Here is a 20,124-nt window from a genome sequence, read left to right as displayed (position 1 = left end):
GTGCACATTAAGTCTCAGAAGGTTAATTAAAATTATAATTATATAAAACTATAATTTATTGAGTGTTTATCATGTGCCAGGAATTGTGCTAAGAGCAGTAAATGTAGTATTTCCTTTAATTCTCATAACGATGCTAAAAGGTGAGTATTAATAACCCCATTTTACAGATGAAGAAACTAAGACAATGACACCAGTTAACATATGGAAGGCTCAATGGCTAACAAGTGGCTGTCTAGACTAGAATCCCAAACTGTTCAAACCCTGAATGCATAACCTGCAGTCCTTCTGGCTTGCAGGCCCAGGCTCTGCCCACATCCCATGGTGCCTCTCACCAGTGCCATCTAGCAAGCCGTGTGAGCATTATAAAGCCACCCCTTTTCACATGTCAGGCAGCCTCCAGTGCTTTTATGCGCCTTTTTAGGTAGCAACATAGGATGCTGGGGGGTGGAGAAAAAGTTGTGTTCCTTGGCCCCAGTTTGTGGATGGTCCACTGAGTGTGGCCTTAATGGGCCATGTGACTGCCTTCCAGACACAAAAACCTGTGCAGAGGAGACTGGAACACAGAACACTCTCCTGACTCCTGGCACAAACACAAACCAGCCAGGGAACACACACACGTTTGATCTACACGTGCAGGAGGTGCGCTCTGGGAGCAGACATGGGATATGACCCTGTGCTTTCCCCTTGGACACGGTGGAGCAGGGGATAGTGTGAGGGACCGAAGGTGAAAAACTGGTTTCGAATCCTAATTGCAATTTCTAGCTTCAGTATTCTCACCTGAAAAATGGGGATAAAACTATTTCAAAGGATTGTATTATATGAGATCGAATACAGCAGAGTGCTTTATAATGGTACATACATGTGGATAACTGGTTTAGAACCATTATAATTGTATCACTGATGACAATGACGAAATAGTCACTGACATTTACTGAGCAATTTTTAGGTCCCAGGCACTTAAATGTTTTACACTGATTTTGACTATCTCTGTCTAGCTGCCAATAATAATAAAAGTTAACTTCCCTGAAAGTATTGAATATTTGGCTATTGCCAAAGCTGAATTAGCTTCCATTTCTGCTTACCCCCTTACTGTTTTAATCTATATATTGGCAACTCCAAGGTGATGGAGAAACTGTGTGAATCATGGACAATGCAGATATATGCAGTTAAGTGTGTGGTGCCTGCTAGAATCAAAGATCTCCTGAGTGTGCACAAGTGCTGTCTTGATCAAAGGTCATGAGCATTAACTAATCCCAGAATGAACAGAACTCTCACAGTTTTGTCGAGAGAAACATGTTTATTGTCAAAACTTTCTCTTACTTTTAACAAGATGCAAAAGCAAGTCCTTGCTTAAAACAATACACTGAGGGGGAAGAAAAGCTGTAGGAAAGGTGTTATCAGTGAACAGAATCACAAGAACTGGTGTCCCAGGGAAGGTAACTAGGGCAGGACTGTCCCCCGGCTGTGGAGGAGGCCTAGGCGTGCATGCTGGCACTCTTTCTTCTTGGCTTTGCCCTAGGCAATCCCAAGCAGAGGCCTCACACAGCTGTGGTGCTGGCCAGTCTCTGTGACCTGTGGAAGACGTGCCCCCGAAAACTGCCCGGGAGAGCAAAGTTCTGGATCCGACTCAAATGTGGACCCTCTCAGAAGATGCAGTCACTCAGCAATATTTTAGGAGGCTGGTGGGAGGGAAGTGAGCCCAGGGTCACCCAAGCGGCGCCAGCTGGAAGGTAGGATTTAGCAGAGTAGGACGGTGTGCAGTCAGAGAAGTGAATGAAGCTGCCTTAGAGCCAAAACAAAAGGAACCCTCAGTCTGTGATCCAGAGTCTTAAATATAAGTCATATCAGAGGCCCTTGCATTGTTTTACAGAATTGTTGGGTGGGTGGTTAATTTTATGGTTCTGGGTTCTAGGGGAAGGGAAGAGAGACGAGAAATACCGTAGTTTGCCCTGTTGTCCTCTTCCCAGAGGACATAACACACAGACACATGCAAGGAGTACAGAAGTTCAAGCCACCACTCCTCTGCTGCTCTTTATCCTGGATAGTATCGAAATAGTAATAGCAACACAAAACTTGGTATCATTGGGTGTACACTAAATGCCAATGCTTTATTTACATAATTCAATTGAATCCTCACTTAGATATAGGTTGGAAAAAAACACTAATGGAAAGTGTATACAATGAAACCGGAAAATAAACCTAAGAGGGTGGTATACTGTGATGTACTCAGAGACGTGAAGTGAGTTACCTAACACCCCACAGCTGGTATGAGGTTGAGGCAAGTTTCAGAGTCGGGAGCCTGTCTTCCAAATGATCTGAAAGGTAACAGCTGTGGATCCACAAAAGGTAAGAAATGTACCATAAATGATCCTCCCCAGCCTGCTTTGAGGACGGACCAAAATAAATTGGTCAAAAACTGAAACAACATAAACTTAATCAACATGTTCCCTGTTTCCTAAGGAATTAAAGGTAAGCCCCCGCCACTAATGTACAGCACAGAATGATCTAAATCACACCATGTGGTTTGTGTTTATAACAGTGCAAAACCCTCCTCCAGGACACTGCAAGTGACATAAATAAGCAGCTTCATACTGGTTTTGCCTTTAAACTAGTTTGTAATTCAATGAAAAGGTGAAAAGATGCTAAGGAGTTCAGAGAAAGGTGGTGGAAAGGCAGCAGGTTCAGAAGATCGCCCACACGGAAATGTTAATGATTTCTGAAAGCCAGCAGCTGGGCTGGGGGACGTTTCCTGGTCCCTCAGCTCCGGTCAATCTGATCTGAGGGCTGACATTTTCCAGTCGCCTCTTCGTGCCCAGCAAGACATGAGGGATGGCTGAGAAAGTGCAAGCTCTACCTTGACATTTTTAAGAAAAATGCTCAATAGACGTTCAGACATGGAAGGCTCCCCATGGTACCCAGCTAGTGGCCAGCGAGAGGAATTAACAAAGTCATTATGCGGCCATCGCCAGTGCAAGCACAGGGGGTCTTTCCTGTCACAATGCACACCTCCCTCCAAAGACTGAAGGCTTGAACCCACTGGTGTCTGTAAACGAGCAGTTCCAGACAGCGACTACAGGAGATCACGACCACAACACACTGCTGATGCAACTGGCATTTTGGGTTTCCAAAGGCAGTGGGAGCCAATTCAACTGCGCAGGCACCCGCTTTTCTGTCTTATACTAGCGCTCATATTTAAAAACAAACAAACAAACAAACAAACAAACAACAAAATTTGTGTAAAATATAAGTCACTGAATTCTTTGACTTATAGTTCACTATTGGAGAAAATAAAAAAGACAAAGCAAAAACAACGTGACAGAGTTTCATTTCCCAGGTTCTGTTCTTGCTTTTCCCACAAAGCCACAGCATTCTAAAGTTCCAAACAAAGAAGTTATATACACAGAGATGTACACTGCAGTGTAAGAGAAAAAAGTTGAAAGCAACTTAGATGTCTAAAAATAGGAAACGTGTTAGCTAAATATGATACAGGTACTGGACGGAATACAAGCCAATCATTATAAAGAATAACTGACAACCGACAATGAAGGCACATGCTTACGATGTAATGTTAAGTGGAATAAAGCAGGACACAGAATTGCATGTTTCTGCTGACTGCATCTCTGAAACACCAGATAGGCATATGAAAAAAAGACACCTGGAAAGACATATGGAAAACTGACATCAGGCTTTGAATTACAGTGGTAGGTTATAGATAAATTTTCTTTGCTAGTTTCCAAACTTACTTTAATGTTGTTTTACATCGAAGAGGAAGTTCTAGAACTTGGCCTGGGGAGCAATAGATTGGAAAGAAGGATGACAGAGCAGAAGGAAGGGGTCCTAACTCTGGACACAGGCCATGTCTCATACACTGAGGCCAGGGGGATTACGTACACCTTCAGAAAATTTCAATTCTCACTTCGCAGACTCAGAGAGGTGGTATGACTTGCTCACAGACACTTTCCAGATGGAAAACGATAAAGTCACATTGGAACCCAGATCTGACTGGTTCCAAAGTCCAGGATCTCCTCCTGGGTTATCACACTGCTGGTGGGTTCCAATGCCTGAAATAAAGTTGAAATTTAAAAAACAATTAAAGCAAAACCTCTGCTGACAGCAGAGCCAGGTTTGCTCTTTTGAGACAGTTTGTTAAGGGGCTTTCTTCTTAAGGGCAAAGCATGGGGTCCCCATCCTTCCCCCTAGGCATGGCTGATCCCCTCAGTCCAAACCACATAGATGCAAATAAGTGACTTGTCTGTTGGTGGAGTCAGTCCTCAAGTTCGGCTCTCTCCAGAGCTCTCGCAGTTAGGTCATTTATTACTTTCATGACTTTGCGCAAATTACTTAGCCTCTCTGAGTCTCAGTTTCCTCCCATGCAAAATGAAGACAGGAGTGTCTACCTCAAAGGATTAAATGAAATAATGCATGTAATTTGCTTAGACTGTGCCTGGCATGCAGGAGAAACGCAAAAAATGGCAGCTGTCATCCTTGTCACTTTGCTACACTGACTTTCCTAATTCCTGAATCCACTCTGAGATTTGTTAAAGCCAGTTCTGTTACAGCACCTTTTCCTTCTTTCTGTATATTTCCTCTGATTCCCCTCTCTGCAACTGCAAATTTCTTTAAGCCCAGGGATCTCTCCTATCCTGCTCCCATTAGCTGGCAGCCTTGGGGACAAGAGATATTTGCCCAATGGATAAAAGAGTTTTTAAAAGTGGAATCACTACAAAGTAGCTGACAGAATCTCACTGGCGACTATGTGTGGCTAATTTTGAATCAAGTGAATATATTGCTTTTCTTCCTGACTGCAACAATCGGGGTTACTGTCTCTCACCCCCCAATTATGTGTTTGCTGGAGAACGGACGGACGCTGGCACATGTAACCATTTCTCTGCACCAGGCAATGCTGTGGGGAAGGGAGGCCTTTGAGCAAGGATTCACTTGTAGCTGCTCAATATTTCTGTAAATCAAGGTGGGCTTGGGCATGAGGGGCAGGCTCAGGTGCAGTGAACCTGGGAAGAGGGAAACGGGCATGCCCACTGCCCAGGTGGAGGAGAAATATCAATTTCCTTGGTGGGCACTGAAAACTGGTGACAGGGCAAGTTGTAGGGGAACCATGGCCAGAATCTAATTTGTATGGAATAAACTGCTATTATTGCAGTAACAGAATAAGAAAGCTGTCATTTCTGGGCACCTTTCACCTGACAGGCTCTGCTAAGATCTCTCCTGTACATAACTAATTTAGAGGTTGTTCACCTCCACCAACCCCTTGCGGTGACCTCAGCCCAGTGGTCAGACCTCTCCTGCCCCACTCCCAACGCTGCACTGGCCCCAGAGACAAGGAAACGGGAGGCACAGAAGCACAGTGGTGATGAGAGGCGCAGCCTTTGCAGCCAGACGGCCCTGAGTTCCTTTTCCGGTTCATGTTCATAGTTATGTGACTTGGCTCATGTTAATTGAACCCTTTGGAGCTTTAGTTTCCTCATCTATAAAATGGTGACAATCATACCTAGATCCAAGAGTTTTGTAAAGTTTAAAGAAAACAATTTATTTCACAAGCTTATTATGGTACTTGGCCAGTGATTTTCAACTGGTGTGCTGCAAGAGTTTTTAAAACATGAAGTGCCTTACTATTTAGTCAGGGGCACTGGACTCTTTTCCCTTAGACTGTCAAATTAAAAAAATGACAACAGCCAAAATGGCAATAGCAGTCTGGTGTGAATGAATCCAAATTATACCTATTTTTTTTTTTTGCCAGGATGGCAAAAAAACATATTCTTAGGCATGCTGCGGAATTTTAGTAATTAGTTTATATGTGCTATAAGATAAAAAAAAAACCTTTGAAAATCACTGTGCCTGGCACTACTCAAATATAGGGCCAGGAGGGGGCTGGCGCTCTTTGTTGGTATCTTATCATCATAATCTTGACAGTATACTAAGGTTTTCACTGAGAAAGTGAAGGAAGGAGGTGTCTTGCGAGTTGGCAGACTGAGTTTTTGCTCTGGTGTTGGGGGGACATTGCTAGGACTGAATTTCCAGTCCCTGGGCTCTGCCCAGCCCCCCTGCACAGAGGAGACTCAGACTTGACTGGTGCATTTGTGCCAGAGCCCCGGCCTCTAGACTCCTAGTTTAGAGCTCTTTCTACTAAATGACCCTGTCATTAAGTCACAGCAGGAAATCCTGTAAGAGCAGTAAAGCCCTCTTCCTGCTTGTTCTTCCATCAGCACTGCACTCCCAGATTAAAGGAGTCCTCTCCTTGAGCCTCAACTAAAGGGAATAAACCCACAGACCTGCTAGGTCAGGCCACCGTGAGGCCTTCTCTTCAGGGCAGGAATTACTCCTTTCATTTCTATCCCGCAGCACCTGGTCCACAGGAGTGAAGAAGAAAGGGAGGAAAGGAAGGAGACAGGCATAATTAGGATTATTATTAAAATAATAACAGCTGTCATTTATTCAAATTGAACCATGTGTATGACATAATGCTGGTGGATTCACATTCATTATGCCATTTAATCTCAGAACATTTTAAGAAAGGTATTAGTAACCCTGTTTTATAGATTAGGCATCTCAAAGCTGGCAACAAGGTAGATATTATTAATCTAATTTTGTATCTGTAGAAAACCAAGGCTCCAGAATTGTCTAAATTGCCCCATTCATCATGGCAGCACAAAGATCGCAAGGCAGGTCCCTGTCACTTCAAATCCTAAACTTTCCTCAGACTGATGTCAAGGAAGTGCAGGACAGGCTTCCATTCAGTCTTGACCAGAGTAAACACGCGGTTTCTGATCAAATCACTGCCAACAAAGCACACATTTAAGGGAGTGACTCCACACAGAGGAAGTGCTGAAACCTAGTAAAAGGATCTCTGTCTGCTCTTCATATTCAAGGCTTAGTTAATGACCCGGGGATCAAAGACACCCTGGGGGTGGCCAGCCTTGTCAAACTGCTCTGTTGGGGTGAGCAGCCCGCACTGCCCTGGCAGGACAAGCTCCAGTGGCAAAGCGCCTGTCATTTTCCGGAGAGGAGGGGAAGTGCTGGCATAAAGCTCCACACAGCTGCTGAGTTCCCTTCTTTGTGGCACTGGCACCCACGTGTCAACACTGTTCACAAGGCTATCTACAGTATTTCTATGCAAGGGCATGTGGACTTAGCAAAGGATAAGCCTCTCACATATGGCACACAGTAGGAGCCATGTGCCTACCTATACCAACCACTGTCAAACGGGGCAGGAAAACCCCACAGGTTTGGTCAACGTTTGGGATCTACAGAAGAAATGCCTGTTGCTAGGCACCATTTCCATAGCTACTGGGAAACGTATTGCGTGTGGCAGGCTCTGGAGAGCAGCTCCCCCACTTCCTGATTTCTTTTGGCACACTGACCCTGCAACTAATTTTTTGAACGATCAAAGTCAGTTAGGAGGTGGTCCCCACTGTACCTCTAAGTGGAGTTTTAATTTGTGTATATATTATTAGGATAGGCCTTTTCCCTCTGGAACATTCGCCTTGGTGAGACGAATGAGGGCGGACAGCTGAACGTGGAGCCTGCCACCCAGATTTGTAGCTTGGGATAATATTTCTTCATAATTAGAAACAATTTTTAGAAAGATTTTATTTATTCATTTTTAGAGTGAGGGGAAGGGGGGAGAAAGAGAGGGAGAGAAACATCCATGTGTGAGAGAAACATCAATTGGTTGCCTCTCGCATGCCCTCAACCGGGGACCTGACCCACAACCCATGCATGTGCCCTGACTTGGAATTGAACTGGTGGCCCTTCAATTTGCAGGACAATGAATGTTCAACCCACTGAGCCACACCAGTCTCAGGGCATGAGCATGCTCCAGGTTGAGCATGAGAAACATTTTGAAAGAGCATTTTAAAACCTCATAGGACAGAATGTGTGATGTCACAGCTTCCCAGTCTGCTACGCCCTGGACACTTTCTTGGCTCTTTGGGATCACACCACATTTTCTTGCTTCCATGCCCTTGTCTATAAACAGAGCAAGGCTCTCAATAAATGTGAGTTTTCCTCTGGTATACATAGACCCCTGGTTTGGTGTAGTTCTTAGATTAGGAAGTTTAAGGCAGCACAGAGTTTCAGGTACCGTGGTGATATTGATAATCATGTTACTGTTGCCCTGGCCACTGTGGCTCAGTTGGTTGGGCATCATCCTGCAAAGCAGAAGATTGCTGGTCTGATTCCAGGTTGAGGCATAGGCCTAGGTTGCGGGTTTGGTTACCTGTCTGGGAGTATAGAGAGGCAACGAATTGATGTTTCTCTCTTTCTTTTTCTCCCTTCCTTCCCCTCTCTCTAAAAGCAAACAAACAAATAACCAGTGTCACTGACTTAGAGCTATACTGTGCCAAGCAAGCACTGTGCTTTGTGCTTATAAACATCTACCATTTAATCCTCACAAAGCCCTGTGAGGTAGGTGCCATTATTACCTTCATTTGCAAGATAAGGGAAACTGAGGCTCAAAGAGGTTCAACAACTAGCCCAAGATCACACAGTTAATAAGAAGCAGAGAGTAACTTCAGGTCTGACTCAAATCCAGGTTGCCCTGAACCTGTCCCTAACCTCTATAGAAGCTGCCTTCCTGCCTACATGTAAAAGTATAGAAAAGACAAAAATGGGGGGAAACACAAATCTCGTTACTATATGGACCTGCCTTACTGCTCAAATTTTGTTGGCAATATTTTCCTGAGGATAAAAGCTTGAGTTAATACCTCTTCATATCAGAAACAGTTTTCAAAGAGCATTTGAAATGCTTGTTGAGCACAGTAGCTGACATTCCTCTCACTTCTCCCTGCTCAGGAGCCTTACACTGTGTTTCTCCTGTCCCTTGAACACAGCTATCTGTCCAGCCTCCAGGCTTTGGCTAATGCAATGCCTCTTTGTGGAATGGCCACTATCTTTCCTGTAATAATTAAAAAACAAACAAAAAAACCCCCTCCAAAAACAAAATCATTCTCCCATCTTTCAAGGCCTACTTCAAATGTCTCCTCTTCTGTGAGCATTTCCACCCCTACGCAAGCCAAAAACGCCTCTGTTCCCCCCTCACCAGCCCTGAGCCACCCTTACCATTATTTTAGTGCCTCCCCTAGGCTTACTGCCCTGCCATGTGCTCCCCGTTCCTTGCTGGCTCCATGGTCCATGCCTGTACCCGGTGGAGCAGATCCGCAGAGAGAGACAGATGCTGGCCCTCACCAGCTATGCATCAGCAGAGAAATCACTTGAGCACTCTGACCCTCAGTTTTGCCAGCTATAGAAATGGAAATATAATACAAAGTCATCTCCCAGGTTCTTATAAAGATTAAATTTAATGAAGGCTCTTTACAAATTATATAGTATATTGAAACTATAAGGCTTAAGTATATTGCTTAAAAGTTAATAAATAAAAGAACACCCAAAGTTTAACAGGTAGACTAATGCAAAGATTTATATATGAAACTTCAAAAACAGCCCCAGACCTACTCCATTAGATATGAACAGTACTATGTAAGGAACTTAATACACTACAAAAAAGTTAGGAGACAAACAACCACTTGCAAAAGAAGAGTTTTCAGGTAAAGAAAAAAGAAAAATGTTACCTCTCTTAAAATCCTCATTTAATCTTTGCTCCCCTCCCCTCCATCACCTCTCAAATACCCTTTCTGTATGCACAGTCAGGTGGAGCCGCGTGTGCTCACACACACACACACACAGGAGCCTGAGGAGAGTGTATCTTGCTATGGAATTCTACAGAGGGCCTGAGAGGTGAAATATAGGACAATGTGATAAATGGATGCCACAGTACAATGAACGATACTGGCATTTTTGTCTCTTTCCCCACTGGAAGCTGTGAACAAAACCTAACTCCAGGCTTGAAGGCAGGATAAATTTAGCTGCCACACACGAGCAAGAAGGGCATCCTCCAAAATGAAATGTGAGGCCGGTGACAGTCTGCTTGTGCCGGATGAAGCCGGGAGAAGAGCAGAATCAGATAATACGGGGTGCTGGTGCTCAATAAGCCACGTGCATCAAGGTCCCCAATGTCATTTTGGGCCTCCTTTCCTCTCCAGTCCTGACGCACTGTGGGTGCAGACCACGGCCTCACTCAATGCCACAGGTACCTAGCAGCCCTGGCACCGTACATGGCAAGGGCAGCTGGACGATAATTTTTCTTCCATAAAAAAATACACTAGTCTCTCTACAGTTGGGAGCTCCCTGCAGCCTCTCAGCCTTCAGATCCGGGGAAGTGTCCCAGCTCTGGGAGTCATCATACAGTGCAGTGGGAAGAGGGCCAGCTGCGGGAGCACATCCTGGTTCTTCCACTCACTAGCGATGTGGCTTCGGGCAAATGATTTAACCGCCTCAGGCCCCAGTTTCTCATTTATAAGGTGGAAATAATAAAAATAGGATGGTACCTAGCACATAATTGGTGCTTGACAAATATTTGTTCGATAAGTAAGATTGCTGAGAAAATACATGCAACACTCTGAACATGCCTGGCACATGTTAGCTCTCAGTACATGTGAGCTGCCCTCTCTGTGACATGAGTTTAGGTTGTGGGAGAAGAGTTGGGGGCAGTGGCAGAGTAAAGACCTAAAGAGGATGGCAACCCCCCCCACCCCCCCCCGATTTGCTGTGGACCTCACGCATGGAGCAGAGCAGTAGAAGACATCAGGGGACGGACGGCTCTGAGAGGCAGCATGGTCTGTGTGAGGAACACAGGCCTTCAATCAGAAGATCTGGTTTCTGGGCCTAGCTCTATCACTCACCAGTCATTTCAGCCGAACAAGTTATTTAACTGCAGTGGGCCTCAGCTCCCACACGTGGGGCTCGCAGGACAAGGAAGCTCAGTTAGTAATTCTACACAGTGCACAGGCTGCTGGGGAGAAGCAGCGAGAGGGGAAGGACTCACACCGAAGGCAAGGTGTCCCCTGTGCGGTGGCCTAGTGCAGCCTGTCCTCTGAGGTGGCAGGCGGCAGTGTCCCCCTGCAGCCACTGGGGTTTCTGTGGTTGTCTGTTTAAGAGTCTTCAGTAAAACAGAGACTGAGGGCTGCAGACATGCCAAATGCACAAATGGACACGACACTTCAGTGCAGTCATCTGACACAGGTGCCAAAAATAGCCAGCATTTCTATCTACTGTCCTCTGCCTTTGTTTAGGCTGTTCAGTATCTTCCAGAAAGTCATTCCTAGCTTCTCTTTCAATATCTTATTGATTTCCAAGGCTCAATGCCTTGGGGAAATTTTATCTGACTTTCCTGGTTAGAATGAATTGCTCCCCATAAAACAAAAACAAACAAATAAAACTAAACAAACAAAAAAGAAAACAAGAGAAACAGGGACGAGGTTCAAACTCCAGTAACATGCTTTTATCAACTGCCATCAGCAACTCACACATCTGGCTCTCCATGAAACCGTGGGTGACTCAAAGCAGTGATGCTGGCTTATCCGGCTTTGCTGGGGAACAATGGGGCAGGCGGCTCAGTGAATGCTCCCCGCCATTTCAAACAGGAGCCTGGGGAAGGTCCCTCTACTTAATCCCAGATTACCTGAAATCCCTGTGTCTGGGCATGGCCTTTGGCCACTGAAGCTGAAAGGGTTTTAAATCTCTGGGTGATCCAACTGCCCGAAGGGCGAGAACTGCGTTTCCTGAACACCCACTGCGGGCCACCCGCAGACTGGATGGGCTCTGGGCAGATGTTCTCTCACTCAGTGTTCAAAATGCCTCTTAGATATTCACTGGCATTCTACCAATGAGGAAACAGACTCAGAGAGGCAGAAACAGCGGTGTGAGCTGGCGCTGGAACGCAAGTCTTACCCTGCCCCAAGTCTGTGCTTCTGCTACCAGACTGTACTGCCGTCTCTGAAGGATGGAGCTGTTCAGTGTGGTTTTGTTGTTTTACTGTAAGGTGTAGAAAAATATGCTGTTTCTTACAGCCCTCTCCTCCTCTCATGTCCCTCCCCTCCCTCTCTGTTCTGTGTGATGAAGAACAGCTTGCTTACTCTGCCACCTCTGTCCCAGGCCTGCAGCCCTCAGCTGGGCCCTGGCTGCACCGACCTCCTCTCCACAAGCAAGGTATCTACAGAAGCCATCAGGGAGAATGTTCTTGCTTCTCCTCTGCAATTAAATTATTTTATTTTACAGTAATTCATCTAGAATCAAAACAAGGACTTGGAACAAACCCTTTCCAAGGATGCTAAAAATCTGTAAAAATAGATTCCTTTTCCATACTCCTGGGGTGAAGTTGTGGCAGGAGCACCTCGGACCCAGGGTTGGGGCGACTTCCTGACTAACCACAGCTACGCTGCCTCTCCGGGGGCCCGGAAACTGCCCACAAGCCAAGGGCCTCTGAGACTTGGGACAGTGTGTTGTCTCCACAGCAGCTGCTGCTGTTATAAAACATGGATATACTAGTCAACTCAGGTCCCTTCTTTTTTAAGACCATTCCAAGCTTGGCACTGCTCGAGTGGAACACACCTTGGTTGGCAGGGAGGAGGAGGAGATGGTTTCATTTAACAGTGGTCCTTGCCAGTGAGGACTGTAGGGGTGACGATTACTGCATCCCCACAACAGCCTATTCTCCGCATTCCCAGAGGAGGACACAAGGCTCAGACAGAGCAAGGTTCTCGCTGAATGTCGCACAGTCACGAAGAACAGATGGGGTCCAAGCGTGGCCTGTGTGCCACACTGACTTTGTTTTGGCACCACTTCTGGTTTCCTCTCGTCTCAGTTTCCAGTATTCATTCTTCACGCTCAGCTCATCTCCCTGCCTCTAGGCTCTCCTCCATCTCTGCTCCCGGTAAGAACGCGAGCCTCTGCGCTTTACTTTCCCTTTCCCTCCACTTCGTGCCTTGCAACGTCTGTTAGGTTCTAGTCCTGACATCCTCCCCTCCTTCCTCTCCTTCAACAAACTTTTGCTGAACACACGCTACATCCGTGACAGACCCTGGTACAAGAAGCTGTGGCTGTAACACTGAGCAACACAGAAATTGTTTCTGCCTTGTGGAGCTTACAATCTAATGGTGGACACAGACCTGAGCCAACCCATGACACAGTCAGCCAGTGACAGTTGTGGTGAGTACTATGAGCACTGTGAGAGCATATGACTGGGTTCCTGGCTGAGCGTGAGGAGCTCAGGGCAGTTTCACTGAGGATGCGATACGTGGACTAAGCTGTTGAAAAGGAACTGGCTGGGAGAAGGTGGGGGGTGGGTAGCAGGTGTCCCTCTAGGAATGAAGATCCTTCAGCTTCTTTGGGTCTCAGGTCCCTTGTAAACTCCTCTGCCTGGCCCCCACTGAACCAGCTGACCCCCGGTGGGACACAAGGCCAAACACTGGTAGGACTGTGGGGGAAGTGAACACGTGGCTGGGGGCCCTGGAATTCAGTCCTATCCTTCTGAAGAGCCCCCTGCAGTGGGTAACATGAGCTTTAACCTGTTCATACTTTGTGACCCAGGAATACTGCTCAGGGGAACACCCCCCAAAATAAATACAAGAACACGGGGCAGGAGGCATTAAAGATGTTCACAGGGCACTATTTATAATAGCAACAGTTGGAAACAGCAGGAATACAATGAGAATAATGGCATGAATGTGGTAGAGCTATTAATCTTGTCAAGAATGAAAATTGTGTCAGTTCTTGAAACTGCATGAAAAAACCAGCCCATGAGAAAGAAGAGTGTACCCATGAATTCATGCCGACCCCAGAGAGGCGTGTGGCTGCTATCCGTCGAGGAGGTCAAGTGTAGTGCACGGAAAACCCTAGAATGTTTCCGTTGTTTGCCTGATATTTTGAATCCCAAATTATACCATAAACTTTCCTCAACACTTCGATATTCTAGGAGTCTGAAAGTTATTATAGGTAACACCTGAGTTTGAACCCAGTAAATAAATCACCTCTTTATTACACCTCTCAAAAACAGCACCTAAAACTACCGAGTCGGGGACTAGATGAGTGGGTGCCTGAGGCTGAGGAGGAGAAGAGAGGACTGACCACAAAGGGACACCAGGGAGCTTTCAGGGTGATGGATGTGTTCTCCGTTTTGATTGTGGTGATGTTCACACAACTGTCAAATTCACAGAGTGGTACACCTAAAAAGTGTTCATTTTTTGCATGTAAACTATGTATCAATAACTCTGATCTTACACACAAGTGGTCAGGGCCTCGGGGCTCAGGGGATGTACCAGGAAGGGAGACACGCCTGAGTGTGGTTTGGTCTCAGGCCTGGTCTCGGGTCCCTAGGATTGGCCAGGGCTCTCATGTTGCTAGGGAAAGGAATTACGAAGAGTGAGGATACTGATGTCCACTTGCCCTCCAGATCCACTCTACCCGTCCCTGTGCTGTTCTGTGCCCGGGGAGGCAGTGCCCTGGGACTAGGTCAGTGGGCTCCCTTGGGCTCTGGCTTCTAGTTGAATTCCACCAAAGGGAGGAGATCGGAGTGGGGGTAGAGAGTGAGGTCTACAAGATGGAAAATTTTCTTTCCTGCTGAGCCAAAACATGTTAAATGATGTAATCATTTCGGCTAGTCTTCTGTTTGTTTATTCCTATTTTACAGATGAGAAAAGGCATCTTAAGGAAGTGAAGTCTTCACCCAGGTAGCACAGTCAGTGATGGCAGGAGGACAATGCAGACAAGGTCCACCCATCTATGGAGTCCAGGCACATAACCCCCGCTCCTCTCCTTCCAGATACAAGAAGCCCACCCCACGCAGGCAGCTGTCTTGCCAGAGCAGTCTTCCCTCAGGGACCCCGAATCTCTGCCCTGGGCAGCCCCACAGAGCACGTCTGCCCGTCTTCCGAGTGGTATTTCAGACAATTGCAGAGAGCCCAGCTGGCCTCCTCAGGTCCTCCTTTTGGGAGTGGGAAGATATTTGTCTAGGGTCTGTTATAAAGAGAATAATCTATATATATCTTGCTATTAGTAATTCCCACAGAGCAGCATGAAGGAATCAATCTCGGAGAGAAGGCTTTAATACAGGATCCTGTATCTTTATCACTTTTTCTTCCTCCTAAAAGATCAAGTTCAATCATCTCCATTTCCCATTCTTTGGGCTATAAAGCTAAATCTATGGCTTCTATCCAAAAGGCATGATGTGAAGGCGAACAGAAAGGAGAGAAAATGAGCTTATTCCTCACTAATAACACCTAGACCCAAAGTGCAACAGGCCTGCGCTTATGAAGCAAATGGCATCTGGGATCCTGCTATTGCAAGAGCTGAGCCAGATGGGGCCAACGGGGGGAGGAGGAGGGGCACACTTACCCTGGCCTCTATTTCCAACCCTTTCTCTAGTCACCTCATGTCCATTTCCCTTGTACCTGAGCCCCGGGACATAAAATGCACATTTCTGCCACCATATTTTTTCCCATACTGTTCTTTTGTCCAGAAAATCCTTGGCAGGTTTAACCATTTGCATGGCCTTTTATTCAAACAAGTCTTACCCAGTACGGCTAGCTTGTGCCCGGCTTTGTGCAAGGAGCTGACTGTGCAGCAGACAGTAAGACACTAGGAGACGGGAGAGTAAGCAAGACCGCCCCTAAAGAGAAGAGAGCCTAGTGTCCCTTCTAACTGGGTTGCTGCCATGCTGAAGTCCAGGTTGCACGGTGAAATGTCAGAGATGGTGAGAGAGCCCGTGCAAGTCTATGCAAGTCACACTTCGTGCCAGAGTCCACCTGGATCCAAGTGGGTGACCTGGGCTCTTCCAGACCAGAAACTGCAATGATATTCTGATAAGCAATGCTCTATAATAACTGTCTTTTGAAATGCAGCAATTAAGCTTAGCAACACTTTCAGTTATAAATTAAATGATCACCACTTCAAGCAAGGGTTCTGATTTTACTTTTTTCAATCCACAATCAGTTGTGGTGAAGGTGAATACGACCTAATTAAAAAAGAAAGACTCCCTGGCTGTGATTGGGCATGTAGGAATGCTCCACTGTCACTACTAGGGGGCTGCCCAGGCCCCCATTTGTGACTCTGCCCTAACGTGCCGGCTGGATCTCCCACAGGAAGGGAAGTGTGGACCGGACAGGACTGAGCAGGACCATCTTCTCCTACCACACCCTGTGGGGAGGCGACTGGGCTCCAAGAAGGGACAACTGTCTCCTGAGGCCACCAGCAAGGGAAACGTTTTTTTTTCCCAAGTGACCTGTGTTATTTTCAACTTCACCCCCTTTAATCTTTTCACGAGGCACAACAGTCTTGTGTGCAGTCCTATTACTCTTCCCACTTGGCAGACGAGGAAACCAAGGCTCCAAAGGGTGACATAGCTGGAGAGTGCGGAGCTGGGACTCCCACAGGATCAGTCAGACTCTGATTCCTGTCTCCACTTCAGATTAGAACATGGCGCTGCCTTAGAGAAAGCCTCGTGAGTGACCTGCAGCACAGACCCAGACCTATGATAGGAGAAATAGCATCCAAGGGTAACCTCACGTCTCCATTTAAATGTAAAGCTCCTCCTGAGTTTTGTATTATTAACAAGCCTTTCTCGTCTTCTATTCCAAAGGTCTATCTGGTGGGACAGGTGCTTGAAGAGTCCTCAAGATATTAATCCCCAGCCCTTCTGCAGCACTCAGAGCCTGCTTTTCACACAGAGATTCAGGACGGAGGGAAGCTGTTGGTGTTCTCTGGATAGAGGCAACTGTCAGTGAAGCAAAAAATTAACGTTTGTCCTAGTTAAAGAAATGATGTGAGGTGCTTTTATGGTAATGATTCTTCTTGTGGCTGCTTCCCTGGAGCGGAGAGACATCCCCACGGATGTTTTCTGACAGGACCCCCTGGTTGTTCCGTCAGCTGCCCTTGTGACCGACACAGGCTGGGAAGCCCGCAGGCGCTGCAGGGAGGCAAGGCTGGCCCAAGTTCTTGCTCAGGACTTACTAATACTCTCTTATGTGTAATGATAATAGCACTAATAATGCTATTAATAATAATAGGATCTAATTTTTATTGAATGCTTACTCTGTGCCAGGCAGTGGGCTAGGTACTTAGTACAAATTATCTTACTGGAATTTCTCAACAACATGTCAACTACCTACTCTTATTATCCTCATTTTACAGATGTGTAAACTGAGGCTTATGGAGGTTACATAAACTTGCCTAAGGTCACAAAGATTGTAAGCAGCAGAGCCTAATTTCTGAAATACACATCTTCTCTCTGAAGAGGTTCCCCAGGCTCTAGAGGGTCCTCCCTAGATTCTCACCCCAGGCCAGAGCAGCCAAGTAAAGGGGGGTGGGGGAGGGGAGGGGGCTCTGGCCCAGAGGTGAGGCCCCGGGCTCCACGGTGGTCTTGGTGGGCACCCAGTGTTGACTCCCATGTCTCTGTCTTCCTATGGAAGTAACTGCAAATGTCTCTGCACATAAAAGGTCATTGTTTGTTTGTTCTCAACTAAGAAACTGAGTGTCACATGGATCTGTCGGGTCTCCATGCTGATGTGGCAGCCCTGGGCAGACACGGGGGAGTGAGCACACAATTCTCGTCCACGCTCTGAGTCCTCCTCCCCCTCTGCTGGTGAGGCGAAGCAACTCTTATCTAGAACTTGATAGGATGTAGAAAATAATTACAAATGAAAAGGTTATTCATAATTTTTAAATGAGTTAATTAGTAAACCCAGTCAGACTCACTCATTACAGTAATTAATAATTGATTATACTTGAAATTAAACACAATTTTTCATCAAAAAACTAATTACATATCTGCGCTTTTGCCTGTTGATTAGATTGGTTGGCCTGCTGGAAAAAGTCTTTGTTAAGGATATTTATGCTAGGCTGAGACAATTAATTTGATTTTTAATAATTGACAGTTCCTTACAAGTTAGTCAGCACGGCCTCTGAGGGTAGCTGAGCAACAGGCCGCTCATCGGCTCATCCCTCGCCCCCAGGAGCTGGCGGGGATCAGGCACCGAGGTGGGCACCCTCAGCCCCCGGGGACAGCTCGGGAGTCCTCGCCCCTGCAAGGCAGACATCCGCACTAACTTACCCCAGCCCCGCAGACCCCTTTGGGAGGTAACGGGTCTTGCCCATTTTCTAGATGAGGAAATCAGGGCCCAGAAAAAGAAGCTGCCCAAAGACAGACAGTGGCCGGTAGCAGAGCTAGGAGTGGATCCAGGCCATCAGAGGTACGTGTGAGCTGAGTCTCCAGCATAGCAAAAGGACACATCCCAGACTCACCTCTCTGACCTGGTTCTTGGATGTGGAACCTAGAGTCCAGTTTTAACATTTCTATACAGATAGAGATTCATTGGAAAGATGTATTTATTCCTGCCAAGGAGACATTATCAATGGACTGACCACTAATACCTTGAGGTGCAAATTCCAGTGAATCAGCCTCAGATCTCCCCCTCCTTTCCACCCACAGGGTCACAGCCTTAGCTGAAGCCCTCGGCTTCCGCTGACTCATTGATTGCAATGGGACCTGTCCTTCTGTCCCCTACCCCTATCTTTCTAAAGTGAAATCTGGCTGTCCTGCCACTGCTGAAAACCCTCTAACAGCTCCCCAGTGCCTGATGAATAAGGTGCTTAACTTGGCCTCCAATGTGATCTTCAGAATCTGACTAAACTCTCCTGCAGTAACCCCAATACCTCTAAAGTGCTTAAAACATAGGAAATGTCTTTGCTGCCACATTGTCCTCTTTCAAGTGTGAAACTTTCCTCTGGTTACCCCGCCCTCCCTGCATGTCTACGGATAGTTCACTCTGACTGAAAGATTCAGCTAAAACATCACCTTTCCCAGGAGCCTCTCCTAGCCCTCCTGGCCCTCCTGGCAGGGGCTGGGTATTCCCCCAGCCTGTGCTGCCTCAGTTACTGACAACATAGGGGTTACACCCCAAGGGTAAGGGCCACGTCTTTAGCCCTAACTGTTAGACTATGCCTGGCTCATAGCAAGTACCCCATGTGGTTTGCTGAATGAAAAATAAAAATCACAAAATCAGATTCAAAGACTATCAACTATCAAAGTTGCAAGGAAAAATAACGATCATCCAGTAAAAACCTCTAGTCAGAGCTTAAATCTTATTCTTACTATACAGTCATCAAGCTCTTTTTGTACCCTTCCTATGACAGGGAGCTCACTACCTCCAACAGTAGTTCCTATCTTTAGATAGCTGAGGACTGGCTACACATTTTCATTAAATGGGGAAAAAAGACCATAGGATGGAAACAGAAGACAGCTTATTTAATCATATGGAAATTTATTCCTTCTCCCTGAAATAGGCTATGCAGTATAAACCTGAAGACTTCAATGTAAAGCAAGTCTATACACAGTAAGATACTTGACTCTTGACAAATAGCAACGTTGCTTGTTCAGAAGTCTACTCGTTGAGGAAACAGCAAATGCCAGTCAAAAGCAAGAGGTGTGCTAGTGGTTTGCAGGGACACAGTGTACTGGTGGTGCCGGGAAGAAACTTTCATGCTGGGTGACGGTGCTCGGAGCCCCACATCCCTCACCTGAACCCCATCCAAGCCAATCAGTCACACACACCTCTCCCAGCCTGGGTGTGCCTTCTACCCAATGACCCCAGCAGGACGGCACATACCTAGTAAGCCATCAATATCCCCCACTGCTGTGACCACGACAGATATCACTGATTAATCACAGAAACTTTTCCTTTGAGTCTGAATATAGTCTCGGGATCCTTCTCAACACAGCTTTCTAGGCAGCGACAATGAATCCATCACGTAGAAGAGAAGAAACATGTGTGCCCACCCGGAGCCATGAGATTCTAAGTCAGTCTTTACAAGGGGAACAGAGACCTGGCACACAAAAGGAAGCTTTTTATAGCTCAAGATACTCAAGGAGGCTGCCTTGTTTATAGGACTATCATCTTCCTGATTACTTATTATTATGAAATTCAAGAATCTTGAGAAGGAAGTGACTTTACAGCTCACTTCCCCCTAACCCCCATCTACGCCTGAATCCCTTCTGCATGCCCTGAACAAGTGGGGTCCTGTGCTCCCTGAATCTTTCCTAGTGACGGCTCCTGCTACGTCTCCAGACAGCCCTTTGTTCATCCAAAATGCCTTCACTCGGTACAGAGTCCTTTTTCACAATGGGTGTCACTCTGCCTTCAGCTGGCCAATTAGCTCAGTTCTACTTATTGCGCCAGGAGGGGTGTCTTACATGGCGGAGGTGCCCCGGGGTCAGGCAGG

At 46.4% G+C, this 20,124-nt stretch overlaps 1 protein-coding gene across 7 annotated transcripts in view; it reads right to left on the bottom strand.

Annotated features, from left to right (window-relative positions):
* TENM4 (teneurin transmembrane protein 4) overlaps positions 1-20,124 on the bottom strand; it is a 736,252-nt gene that overhangs the window by 193,553 nt on the left and 522,575 nt on the right. The gene's annotated exons all lie outside the window — the stretch shown is intronic.

The sequence above is a fragment of the Phyllostomus discolor genome, chromosome 6 (assembly GCF_004126475.2).
Source record: "Phyllostomus discolor isolate MPI-MPIP mPhyDis1 chromosome 6, mPhyDis1.pri.v3, whole genome shotgun sequence".
Lineage (NCBI taxonomy): Eukaryota > Metazoa > Chordata > Mammalia > Chiroptera > Phyllostomidae > Phyllostomus > Phyllostomus discolor.
Note: the sequence above shows the minus strand (reverse complement) of the source record. Positions and strands in the feature narration are given on the sequence as shown.